Source organism: Papaver somniferum, chromosome 4 (genome assembly GCF_003573695.1).
Source record: "Papaver somniferum cultivar HN1 chromosome 4, ASM357369v1, whole genome shotgun sequence".
NCBI classification, from domain to species: Eukaryota; Viridiplantae; Streptophyta; class Magnoliopsida; order Ranunculales; family Papaveraceae; genus Papaver; species Papaver somniferum.
In genome coordinates, this window is record NC_039361.1 from 141687981 (window position 1) to 141701851 (window position 13871).

The following is a 13871-nucleotide window of genomic DNA, read 5'->3' on the forward strand; positions in this document are numbered from 1 at the left end:
TATACACACTTGACAATGCACGCTCTTAAGTTTGTTAACCGTACCCAAACGTATGCACTTGTTGGTTCAACAACAGTTAACCAAAAGGTTATCCATATGAGCATTTCATATCAACCACGTTCTTCTTCACCATAACTAGTTCAAATGACTTCAAATGAACTAGTTAGAGAGTTGTCCAATTGCAAGGAAATCTCATGTACTACACAAGACACAATTGAAGCAAAGATGATTTGATTCACTTGAATCGGTTCATAAACTTTTATATCCACGGTTTGCAAACTGCATTGCTTAGTATTTTTAAGTTTAAGTTCAGAAATCATCTTTAGATATATAACCTTCTCAGACTAGGTTCGCGAACTTAAGTTACCGGGCAGAGTTTACAAACTCCGGCAGAAATTCTCGGGTATGAGAACTTCGCTGGTTCGCGGACTGGGTTCGCGGGATTTAGATTCACGCAAGTAGTTTGTCAACTCCAGCAGAAATTCTCGGGTTTGAGAACTTCGGCAGTCCGCGGAATGAGTTCGCGGACTTGGCTCACGCCATTCTTCCGGTTCTCTTGATCAACAAAGTTCACAAACTTTGGTTCAAGGAATATGACTTATACATAAATGTGTTTCCACGACAATGCTTATGACCACCATTGGTTATGTAATCTAAACTCTCATTTCAATCATTGAAACATTCTTAAAGGATGTTATATAGTTGTTACACCATTTCTCTTCAAAGCAATTTTCAAGATGATTGAAACATTTCATGACTTTCGTCATATGGTAAAGATAAACTTGATCGAAGCGAAAATCTTTCCAACACATATTTCGAGATATAGTTAAACGAGGTATACTCGGCTCGAAATACCAAATGTGTATAATCCAAGTCTATATATATAGCATACGACTCTTGTCTCAAAGAGTAGGAGATAGAGTAGATAGAATTTTGAGTGACAGATAAGTTCAAGTCTTCACATACCTTTTTGTCGAGAAGTTCCACCGGTTCCTTGAGTAGTTCTTCTACTTGTATGATGAATCGCCATGAAGTCCTTGATCTCAACTACACTTTCTATCCTAGTCCGAGACTTAGCTATAATAGACTAGAAATCAAGACTTATAGTTTTTATCACTAACATTGACAAACATGCTTAAGATAGCAACGCATGCGAGTTCGACCGAGTAATACTCTAACAGAAGCTATTCCTCTTCGAAGCACCACTGGTGTCACAATTGCAGCCTTCATCAAAGAATACATAATATGTAGATTCGGTGTTCTTAAACACATTGTTACCGATAATGGAACTACTTTTGACAACAAAGATGTGACGGAATTACTCGAAAAATATGGCATCAAACAAGTTTTTTCCATACCGTATTATCCCCAAGGAAACATACAAGCAGAGAGTACCAACAAAACTTTGATCTGAATTCTCAGCCGAACAATTCATGATAATCCTGGAACGTGGCATGAACAATTGTCTATGGATTTATGGGACTATCGAACCGCACCGAGGAGCTCGATCGTAACTTCACCGTATTCTCTTGTCTATGGATTTGATGCCATACTCCCAACAGAAATCAAAATTCCTTCACTAAGGATTGCAACAGCCAGTGGAGTACAATGGGATGAAGTTGAAGTGTCCAACTCAAGAATCGCTGAACTGGACATGCTCGAGTCAATGAGGGATAAGGTAGAAAAATACGTGGAAGCATACAAACAAAGGATCTTCAGAGCTTACAACAAAATGGTAAGACCCCGAACATTCCAAGTAGGAGATTTGGTATTAAAGACAGCAAAACACATTCAACAAGATATGTCTGCTCCCAAGTTCTCTCCGAAATGGGAAGGACCATATGTAGTCAAGGCAGTATCCAGTGGATATTACAAGATCTTAGCTATTGATGGAGGAGTGGAAGGAAATATAATCAACGGTAAATGGCTCAACGCATATTATGCCTGATCCGTAGAAAACAATTACCTTTTCATCATTTCAAGCATATTTCAAAATATAATTTATATTCCTCCAAAGAGCGTTCAAAATGCTACTTTGTTGAACAAAATTCCTTCATGCCATGATCAATTATTCTACCTAAAGAAAAGCCTAAACCTATTCGAAAACAACAATCATAAATGCTTATCTAGAGCACACCATCCAACAACAAATAATTCTTACTGGACATCATTTTCAACTTCATTCGGAAGTTTTAATTTCTTATCCTCAGATCTTCAATTTCTTTGTCAACCCTCACTGATTTCAAAGCTAGCGCTCTCTCTTCCTCCATGATAGCAGTCGACGAGAAAATCATGTTGGCAACAACGACAGCCCTATGAATCTTGATAATCTCAATGCGACGACGAAGCCAACCTACATTGAATTTCAAGAGTTCACAATTCGAGATCATGTCATTCCATTTGTAAAGCTCTTTATTCTTGACATACCGCAAGTTCTTCTTGTCCATCTCATCAATAATAGGAAACAATCCAGCAACCTTAGTCAAGAGAGTTGGATGAAAACCCCTCCATACTTCCGTGGTGGCGACGTGTCCATATTTTCCCCAAATCTTGGTGTACAGCGGCGCATGACACTTGGTCACGATGAAGCCGCCAACAAGTTTATTATTGGGAAACATTTTCCATAGGTATGTCAAAAGTAAGACTAGTAGTCGGATACTCACGGGCAGAGACCTCGACATAAACATCTACAAGATTGATCGAATCGTCATCAACATGATCATCATCAATTGTTGTTGTTGTCTGTATTTTCTTCTTCTTCGCGTCCTCAACAACATGAACATCAATGTAGCGCCCCCAAAGCTAGCAGCTGACTAATCCAAGAGATTAACTAAATAAAGAGGCACTACGAATCTAAATCAAATACTTAAACTTTCAATTAAGAAATCTGCTACAAAAACTTAACCCAAAACTAACCCCGCTCAGAAATATATATACAAGAACTCCTCTCAAATGATACATATACAATAGCCATTTGGTTTACAAATAGAATATACAACATAATAAACTTAATGGAATATAAACTAACGAAGTCAACTTCTTGGAGCTTTCGCTGCGCAACTCTGATCTGTCTCTGAAACTGAAAGTGGGAATGGGTGAGCACATCATCCCTAAAAGGGGTGCCCAGCAGGAATAACAATTAACTTTAAAGAAATCATGAGCAAGATTTGGAAAACAATTCATGTTTTCCCAAACATCAAAGTGATTACGTCACTGGAAATGAAAAAACAACGTATATGGACAAGCTCCTTCATCAAACAATATATATTAGTGATGCCGGGTTTTTATACACCTACATAGCTATATTGATGCCGGGTTGTTCCACACCTAATAAGCATAAAAGCTGAATTCATGTAGATATAAATGAAGGAGCGTATCCTATATATCACACGTGGAAATTCTCATTTCCCGTAATAATTCATATTGACAACAAAACATTACATGTCCTTTCCAATACATGGAAAGATTCAAAGAATCAACATAACAACCATAATACAAACTAAACAACGTATGAAATGCACAAATAGACAATGCATGAGTTTGTTAAACATAAGCTTTGGTAAAAGAAACAAACAATGGTTTCAAAAGAGTTAAAAGTATTCCCACCTCTTTTGATGACAAGCCATGCCTACCTAGAGATCCACGATCCACTGGTTCATCGTTTGAATCGATTGTTGTTAATAAGGACTAACTGTTAATCACACAAGAACTCTAAGAGTTTAGCCAAAAGTCTCACACAAGGCTCATAACATAATTGCATACAATTCTCTAGTTAAGTCTAGTGAACTATCTAATGGTTCTAATCCCAATTAAGGTTCTACACCATTCCATTAACTACCTTTAGCATATCAAAGGTTTAGTAATTCATTTGGATTGGTTATGTAGTCCATTAAATAAGTATTATGAATATTTACAACTTTGTAGAAGGAACCAAAGACCGATTCGAACCATAAGAGGTCCAAAATATCAAACTAAGAATACAAGATACTATGCCCAAGTTCTCTAAGCAGGCCCACTAACTAAAGTCTAGTTCACCTGAGTCAACTAAAGGTCAATGGAGTCAACTAACACTCAACATCTAAGTCCATGTCAAAGGTCAACTGAGTCAGATCGGTCAAGATCCACTGAGTCAAGCCTGGTCCACTGAGTCAACTCGAATCAATTCCTAAATACTGAGTTAACTTACACAGCTAAGCTGATCGGTTTAATCAAATAAGTCAGACAACTAACAGGGATGAAAAATAGCCTAAATCTATTGCAACTACAAGAACAGAAGTTTATATAATCACTATTCATTTCATTCATTCATGTAGAATTCATTAACTCAATACAATTGTAGTTCAAGCTTTACCTGCAAAAGCAGTGGCTGCAATATCCAAGCTTTACAGCAAATACTAGCATCAATCAACACCAAACTCAACTACTACATTTGTATGTCAAATCAACCACAAATCATAACTCAGTGCATTTATCTATAACTGCAAATCCATTATAATCTCCGCATCACTATCTCAGTCTTCAGTCATTTCTGCTTCACCTACTCAGATCATAAATCTACTTAACTCATTCACTTTACGCTCTTATCTCCACATACTGCAGCTCCATTCATTATACAGAAACCACCACCACTAAGTTCAGCTCATACCTTCTTGTATGCATCACTAGTCAATCACCATTACTACCAGTACTAACATTCCATACACATTATCTTCTACTAATTTCATTTTACTCAAGTCCACCAACACATTCCAAAGTTGCTTTAACTCAATTACTTTCAACTTACCATTTATATTTCTGATTCATTTACAACTCAATTATCATCACTAAAATACCATACTTCACCAATTGGTATCACAGATAATACCATTTCATTTCAGTTCAAACACCATTGTAATCCTCTGTAAATTTAATAACACCATTCTCATAAACTGCAATCTTCTCCGCCCACACTACTATAACTGCCATACCAATCGTAACCCAAACATCCATAATCACAGTTCAACTCCAATTCCAAGCTTATTCTCTTACCCTATAACAATAACATCATCACCACTACAACTACACTCATCTGAGCAATTTCATTAAGAGACCAAACTAAACCATCCATCTAAAACTTAATTTCATTCAACAACATCTTAACTCAACAATTAAATCATTCATTCTTCTAATATCACAATTGAAGTAATTTAACAACTTACCCAGGTTTTACTTCCTCCGAGTTGTTTCACTGAGTTCCTTCTTATGAAATCCTAACCTTAATTCCCAGTATCATCTTTCAATTCTTGCTCTTCTTCATCTCGGATTCCCATAACCTCCAATTAAGCTTACCCATCATTTATTTCCTTTGATTCTTCTATTCACCCACTTCAGAAATCCTAATTCTTAAAAATCGAATTACTCTTCATCTATAACACTAATTCGTCCAATTGATCAATACCCATATCAAATATCCTTTCTTAGTAATCAAATTCATCTTCTAAAGCTTCTCTGAATTTCTTACAAACCCTAACTTTTTGTTTCTCACCAATTCATCCTTTCTTTTTCATTCAAAGCTAAACCAACTTCAACATCAACACCAGGAATCATTCCCTAATGTTTTCCCTAAGTTTCCGATCTCAGAATCTTCAGATCCTCTCACAGAAACATGAACGGTGAAGAACAGATAAAGAGAGGGAGAAGAAGAAGAACGAGAAAGAAAGAGAGAGAAGAAGGCTGAATGAGTTATCTTCTCGACTGGATCTGATAAGGCCAAAGACGAATGATAAAGGGGTTATAAAAATGATATGGGGAGCCCATGTCGGCTAAGCTACAAAATGACTATTCTGCCCTTCTCATAATTCTGATGATATCTTCTTCGTACGGTATCCGATTGACACGTTCGAGCAGTCCATTCCGCATAACTTTCCGAGATCTATCCAATGGTACTAGTTTCGTACCTAGATATTTGTTAGATTAATTTCTAATAATTAACGTTCGTGTTAAACTAATCGAGTTATTATCGGCTAAGACGTCTCTTGACTAGTCTAATAGCGTTGACGAGCTTGAGGGTCCTTACATTCTCCCCACCTTGTATCATTTTCGTCCTCGAAAATCAAACCATCCTCCTGGTCTTAAAAAACTCCCCACCTTATAGAATAATCCTCATCTCTTATCTAAGCGCAAACAACATAACACAAACCAAAAACCTATATGGCTTTCTACAACTAAAATTTGTGGCTCTAGATTCAACTATGTTGATTTTAAGTTCTGTCAAATACGGAAGTCTAAGTTTCTTACACTAATTTCTATCTTATAAAGTACTGGTATCCAATTACAAGGGAGATTCCTACGAATCTTTCTAATTGACTTTATAATTATCGGTTTTCTAAAAGATCTAAATCATACTAAACGTCTATGATCGGTCACCTCTGAATGCAGTTGCCCTGTCAAGGTTGGCCAGACCCGACAATGCCTTCCTACGAACAGAGAGAACACAACCTTTACTATTCCCCAGTGCTGGATTAACTAAGTATTAATTTATTAAGATTAATTAGTCTTTAAACTTTTATTGAAACTGGTGTAAGTCTTATAAAATTTACTTCGTATAATATATAGATAATTCATAGCATTTAAACAATTTTACTTATAAACAACGAAATTTATTTTATTCTATTTTTATTCACTATTGTTATATATTATTTATTTATTTTACCAATATAAATAACCCCAATTCGATTTTTACGTCAATTTATGATATCTGATACTTTTAACTTCACTGTAATACCATATATATAAATTTTCCAAATATTATCTATTATAGATTGTTATTAACTTAATTACTCAAATACTACTATTACTACTTCGTGTATATTTGTTTCATTTTAAAAATTTACTGAGTCATTTATTAGATTAAAGATAATTTGCAATTAGTTTAATTTACAAAACTTATTCGTAGATAAGCGAAAATAATTTTCGATAGTTATTTAATCATAATTATTATTTTTATCGTTATGTATCTTTAATGAGATTTTAGTTAAATTAAGTTCAATATGATACTAATTGATAAATGCTAACATTACTTTACTAATATTATTATTACTATTATTATCATCTACAACATTACCAAAATTATTGTCATTTGTAATTATTATTATAGTATTTTTATTATTAACATTGATGATGGAACTATTATTCTAACTAATCTTACAAATATTATTGATTTCAAAAATATTATTAGCATTTATGTAATTATAAATTGTTGATTCTATGTATAAGTCAAGGTATTCAATAAATTTCTATGTGACATCCTATCAATAATACTAAACTCACTAATTTTAGTATTGAATAATGTACATGTTCATACTTTTTAAATTAATTATTCTCAATTCCATATCAGCTAAATTTATTGGTGTACCCTACAATTTTAGTTCATTACATACACAAACAATCAAACAAACAATCAATCAATTAAATATTTTAATTATTATTATTTTTTAGTGATTAAGATTTATCTCAGAACCCAACTCAGTTCTAAACTAATCTAGTTCACTAACTGGCACTGGCTATTCCTATTGTTTCCCAAATAAGATTTAATAGTGAGCTCTGATACCAACACTGTAGCGCCCCAAAGCTAGCAGCTGACTAATCCAAGAGATTAACTAAATAAAGAGGCACTATGAATCTAAACCAAATACTTAAACTTCCAATTAAGAAATCTGTTACAAAAACTTAACCCAAAATTAACCCCGCTCAGAAATATATATACAAGAACTCCTCTCAAATGATACATATACAATAGTCACTTGGTTTATAAATAGAATATACAACATAATAAACTTATCAGAATATAAACAACTAACGAAGTCAACTTCTCGGAGCTTTCGTTGCGCAACTCTGTTCTGTCTCTGAAACTGAAAGTGGGAATGGGTGAGCACATCATCCCTAAAAGGGGTGCCCAGCAAGAATAACATTTAACTTTAAAGAAATCATGAGCAAGATTTGGAAAACAATTCATGTTTTCCCAAACATCAAAGTGACTAAGTTACTGGAAATGCACAAACAACGTATATGGACAAACTCTTTCGTCAAACAATATATATTAGTGATGCCGGGTTTTTCCACACCTACATAGCTATATTGATGCCGGGTTGTTCCACACCTAATAAGCATAAAAGATGAATTCATGTAGATATAAATGAAGGAGCGTATCCTATATACCACACGTGGAAATTCTCATTTCCGATAACAATTCATATTGACAACAAAACATTACATGTCCTTTCCAATTCATAGAAAGATTCAAAGAATCAACAGAACAACCATAATACAAACTAAACAACGTATGAAATGCACAAATAGACAATGCATGAGTTTGTTAAACATAAGCTTTTGTAAAAGAAACAAATAATGGTTTCAAAGAGTTAAAAGTATTCCCACCTCTTTTGATGACAAGCCATGCCTACCTCGAGATCCACGATCCACTGGTTCATCCTTTGAATCGATCGTTGTTAATAAGGACTAACTGTTAATCACACAAGAACTCTAAGAGTTTAGCCAAAGGGCTCACACAAGGCTCATAACATACTTTCATACAATTCTCTAGTTAAGTCTAGTGAACTATCTAATGGTTATAAGCCCAATCAAGGTTTTACACCTTTTCATTAACTACCTTTAGCACATCAAAGGTTTAATAATTCATTTGGATTGGTTCTATAGTCCACTAAATAAGTATTTTGAATATCTACAACTTTGTAGAAGGAACCAAAGGCCAATTCGGACCATAAGAGGTCCAAAATATCAAACTAAAAATACAATATACTAACCCCAAGTTCTCTAAGCAGGCCCACTAACTAAAGTCCAGTCCACTTGAGTCAACTAACGGCCAATGGAGTCAACTAACAGTCCACGTCTAAGTCCATGTCAAAGGTCAACTGAGTCAGATCGGTCAAGGTCCAGTGAGTCAAGCCTGGCCCACTGAGTCAACTCGAATCAATTCCTAAATACCGAGTTAACTTACACAGCTAAGCTGATTGGTCTAATCAACTAAGTCAGACAACTAATAGGGATGACAAATAGCCTAAATCTATTGCAGTTACAAGAACAGAAGTTTATACAATCACTATTCATTTCATTCATTCATGTAGAATTCATTAACTCAATACAACTGCAATTCAAGCTTTACCTGCAAAAGCAGTAGCTGCAATTTCCAAGCTTTACAGCAAACACTAGCATCAATCAACACCAAACTCAACTACTACATTTGTATGTCAGATCAACCACAACTCATAACTCAGTGCATTTATCTATAACTGCAAATCCATTATAATCTCTGCATCACTATCTCAGTCTTCAGTCATTTCTGCTTCACCTACTCAGATCATAAATCTACTTAACTCAATCACTTTACGCTCTTATCTCCACATACTGCATCTCCATTCATTATACAGAAACCACCACCACTAAGTTCAGCTCATACCTTCTTGTATGCATCACTAGTCAATCACCATTACTACCAGTACTAACATTCCATACACATTATCTTCCATTAATTTCATTTTACTCAAGTCCACCTGCACATTCCAAAGTTGCTTTAACTCAATTACTTTCAACTTACCATTTATATTTCTGATTCATTTACAACTCAATTATCATCATTAAAATATCATACTTCACCAATTGGTATCACAGACAATACCATTTCATTTCAGTTCAAACACCATTGTAATCCTCTGTAAATTCAATAACACCATTCTCATAAACTGCAATCTTCTCCACCCACACTACTAGAACTGCCATACCAATCATAACCCAACCATCCATAATCACAGTTCAATTCCAATTCCAAACTTATTCTCTTACCTTATAACAATAACATCATCACCACCACAACTACACTCATCTGGGCAATTTCATTAAGAGACCAAAATAAACCATCCATCTAAAACTTACTTTCATTCAACATTATCTTAACTCAACAATTAAATCATTCATTCTTCTAATATCACAATTGAAGTAATTTAACAACTCACCCAGGTTTTACTTCCTCCGAGTTGCTTCACTGAGTTCCTTCTTATAAAACCCTAACCTTAATTCCGAGTATCATCTTTCAATTCTTGCTCTTCTTCATCTCAGATTCCTTTAACCTCCAATTAAGCTTACCCATCATCTATTTCCTTTGATTCTTCTATTCACCCACTTCAGAAATCCTAATTCTTAAAACTTTAATTACTCTTCATATGTAACCCTAATTCGTCCAATTGATCAATACCCATATCATATCTCCTTTCTTACACCATGTTTGTTTACTCCTGACTCATCTGAGTCGTCTGGATCTGAATCATCTGGATCTGAGTGAAATCACCTGACTCATCTGGATCTGAGTCGATATGTTTGTTTTGAGTCAGATCTGACTCATCTGACTCAGAAATAAGTGAGTCAGTGGTTTGGTCCCATGAGTCAGGGGTATTTTGTTACCTGACTCAAATGAGTCCGAGTCAGGGGTTATGTCTGAGTCAGAGGTCGAGTCAGATCTGACTCGAAATGGAAAACAAACGGTCTAAATGCTGACTCGGTCCGAGTCAGGGGTTGACTCAGATTCAGACGCCGAGTTAGCTGCAAACAAACAAGTTCTTAGTAATCAAATTCATCTTCTAAAGCTTCTCTGAATTTCTTACAAACCCTAACTTTTTGTTTCTCATCAATTCATCGTTTATTTTTCATTCAAAGCTAAGCCAACTTCAACATAAACAACAGGAATCATTCCCTAATGTTTTCCCTAAGTTTCCGATCTTAGAATCTTCAAATCCTCTCACGGAAACACGAACGATGAAGAACAAATAAAGAGAGGGGGAAGAAGAAGAACGAGAAAGAAAGAGAAATAATAAGGCTGAATGAATTATCTGCTTGACTGGATCTGATAAGGCCAAATACGAACGATAAATGGGTTCTACAAAATGATATGGGGAGCCCATGTCGGCTAAGCTACAAAATGACTATTCTTCCCTTCTCATAATTCTGACGATATCTTCTTCGTACGATATCCGATTGACAAGTTCGAGCAGTCCATTCCGCATAAATTTCCGAGATCTATCCAATGGTACTATTTTCGTACCTATATAGTTGTTAGATTAATTTCTAATAATTAACGTTCGTGTTAAAACTAATCAAATTATTATCGGCTAAGACGTCTCTTGACTAGTCTAATAGCGTTGACGAGCTTGAGGGTCCTTACAATCAACCTGCAAATACAACATCTAGGGTTAATAAATATTTGGATAAACATTCATTCAAGTAAATCTCTATCAAAACTCACAGATGTTCCAGCACCCGTACAATTAGACTTGAAACGAGCAGGGATCTTGATGGTGCGTTTAGGTCTTGATTTATGTGGAGAAGAAGAAGAACATTGATCACCCTGGTTTATCTGCGATAAACATTTTTTTTAATCAGCCGTTGATTATACAAAAGAAGGAGCATAAGGGAATACCTCGTACCAGGTTGGATTTCTTAGCTCCCCACTTTGATGGAGACGCATGAGGAGATGAACTACTGTCTGACATGTCGATGGAGGTATGATGATTAAAATTTCCTCTGTATGATAAAACTGGAATGGAGGAAATATTCGTGTAGATGATAGAACCAAAGTCTTGAAGATATATACTAGATACGGTGGACACTTATCTTCTGCGAATGGTCAATTCAGTTGCGAGTTTTACTGAAACCCTAAGTTTCAAACAACATCAATGTTGGAGACGTGGAGGACCATAACGTACTGGGGACTGACAATGACCAAAGCTGGACATGGTCAGAAAATAGCCCTACGGTTTTGTACACGTCCCATATCTTCCAGCCTATGCAGCACATTCTAGTATTTTCCACAGATGGAAATCACTGGAGCATGCCGAAGGGGATTATGATGGATTTTGGCACATGAAAATTGGATTATTTCACTTAATTCAATTAGAAAGGCAAGACAAATGAATTAATATTGATAAAGGGTTTCTCATTCAAAAAAGAAAATCCTAATTCTGAAATTAAGTTGTTCAAAAAGTGTAAGAAATATCCATTATGAAGATTAAAGAGACATTCAATTGTTCAAATAAGATTACGAGCAAGACTAATCGTCATATTCATCGGATTCGTTGTCGTCATCATCGTCTTCTGTAGAATCCTCTTCGGACTCTTTCTCAGAATCACTGTCTGAACTAGGGATTCCTCGACGAGATCGCCATGTATTGCATCCCAGTAGTTCCTCTTCTTCAGCATCTGAGTCTGAGGCTACACCATCAGGACGAGATCGGAGTTTCTTCTCAGCTTCTAATGTTTTCCGCTGAATTCTACGTCTTTTTTCCCGATAATCAGCTATTATCTCCTCCCTGGATTTCCTCTTCAAGAGCTCATCACGAGCAGCTTTTAGCTCATCGAGGGACATGCTATTTATTATCTTCTTAGCATGATCCGTATTGGCACATGCTTTGGCCGCAGGGATCTTGGAATCCTCCTCAGAAGAACTAGAAGAATAATCATTGCTAGAAGTCACCATTATCTGGAACCAGAAACACGGAATCATAGATATGCCAATGTCAATTTCATAGTGAAATGGAAATCCTTAACTCTTACCTATTTATGATTTCACTAACAGTAGTGATTATGATATAGGAGCCAACACTTCAAAACTTGCTCGTTTCTTCAGATCTACAAAAGACGAGCAAAACTCAGGTTTTCATAACATCATGAACACTTCCACCATGCGAACATTCACCATTGAATTATGAAAACTAAACAATATTTCATCATAAATAATTGTTTACTTTTAAATATTACTCAAAATCAGACTTTGATTTTCAAATATATATATATATATATATATATATATATAATATATATTATATATATATATATATATATTAATATATATATAAACGTGAATTATTCACGTAAAAATAAATTTTATTGTTTTAATGTGAGCAAAACTCACGTAAAAAACAATCCGTGAACATGTCACTATTTTATATAAAAAAATCGTGGATATTTCACGGTTTTATATATATATATATATATATATATATATAAAATCTCTCCTAAGTCAGCGATTGTTACTAGTTTCTTAAACTAACGATTGAACGAACATATATTTTTCAAACAAGGGTTTTCTACAAAACTCACACTTATATATGCACATGTATATATATAACTTTAACATGAACAACTCATGAAACAAAAAAAAATCGGTCGGAATATGGTCGGACGGTGGCGGCGACGGTCAGACGACGGTGAGAGCTCCGACAATTTTTCTCCTGTTTTTCTCTGATCAGACGTAAAGGTGAGGAGATGAAGATGATGATCGTATGGAGGAGAAATAAAACAAGGGATATTTATTCCCTTTCATATCAAATTTTATTTCCAAACCCTAATTCTACAAGGATTTCCTTTCTTGGGCCCGGACCCGTGAATCCTAAATCGACCAAGGTTCCATCACCAAATCAGCGGTGCTACACTACTTTATGCTCATTAGATGATGCTCTATCATGCTACTGGGATCTTCTTTTAATCCATGGTTTGCTCGTGCAATCGAAAATATGGTAACATCTTATCTTACGACTAAGTTCAATTACTTATTTCGTTTACAACTAGAAAATTACCATCAAGTGCTGACTGAGGAACATGACTGTCCCTCACTAAGCAGGGGACTTAATGTATATGGTGGATTTTCGACGAAGGATAAAATCATAAAACCATAATTGTACATGCTCCTGATCCAGCAATCAGATGAGTATTGAGGCTCATGTCTCTCATCGAAGCATGAAAGCTCATGCCGCAAGAACCTCTGACTGAGAATATTGTATCTCAGAGTATATGTGGATGTGTAGTCTCTCAACTGAGGCAACTGAGAA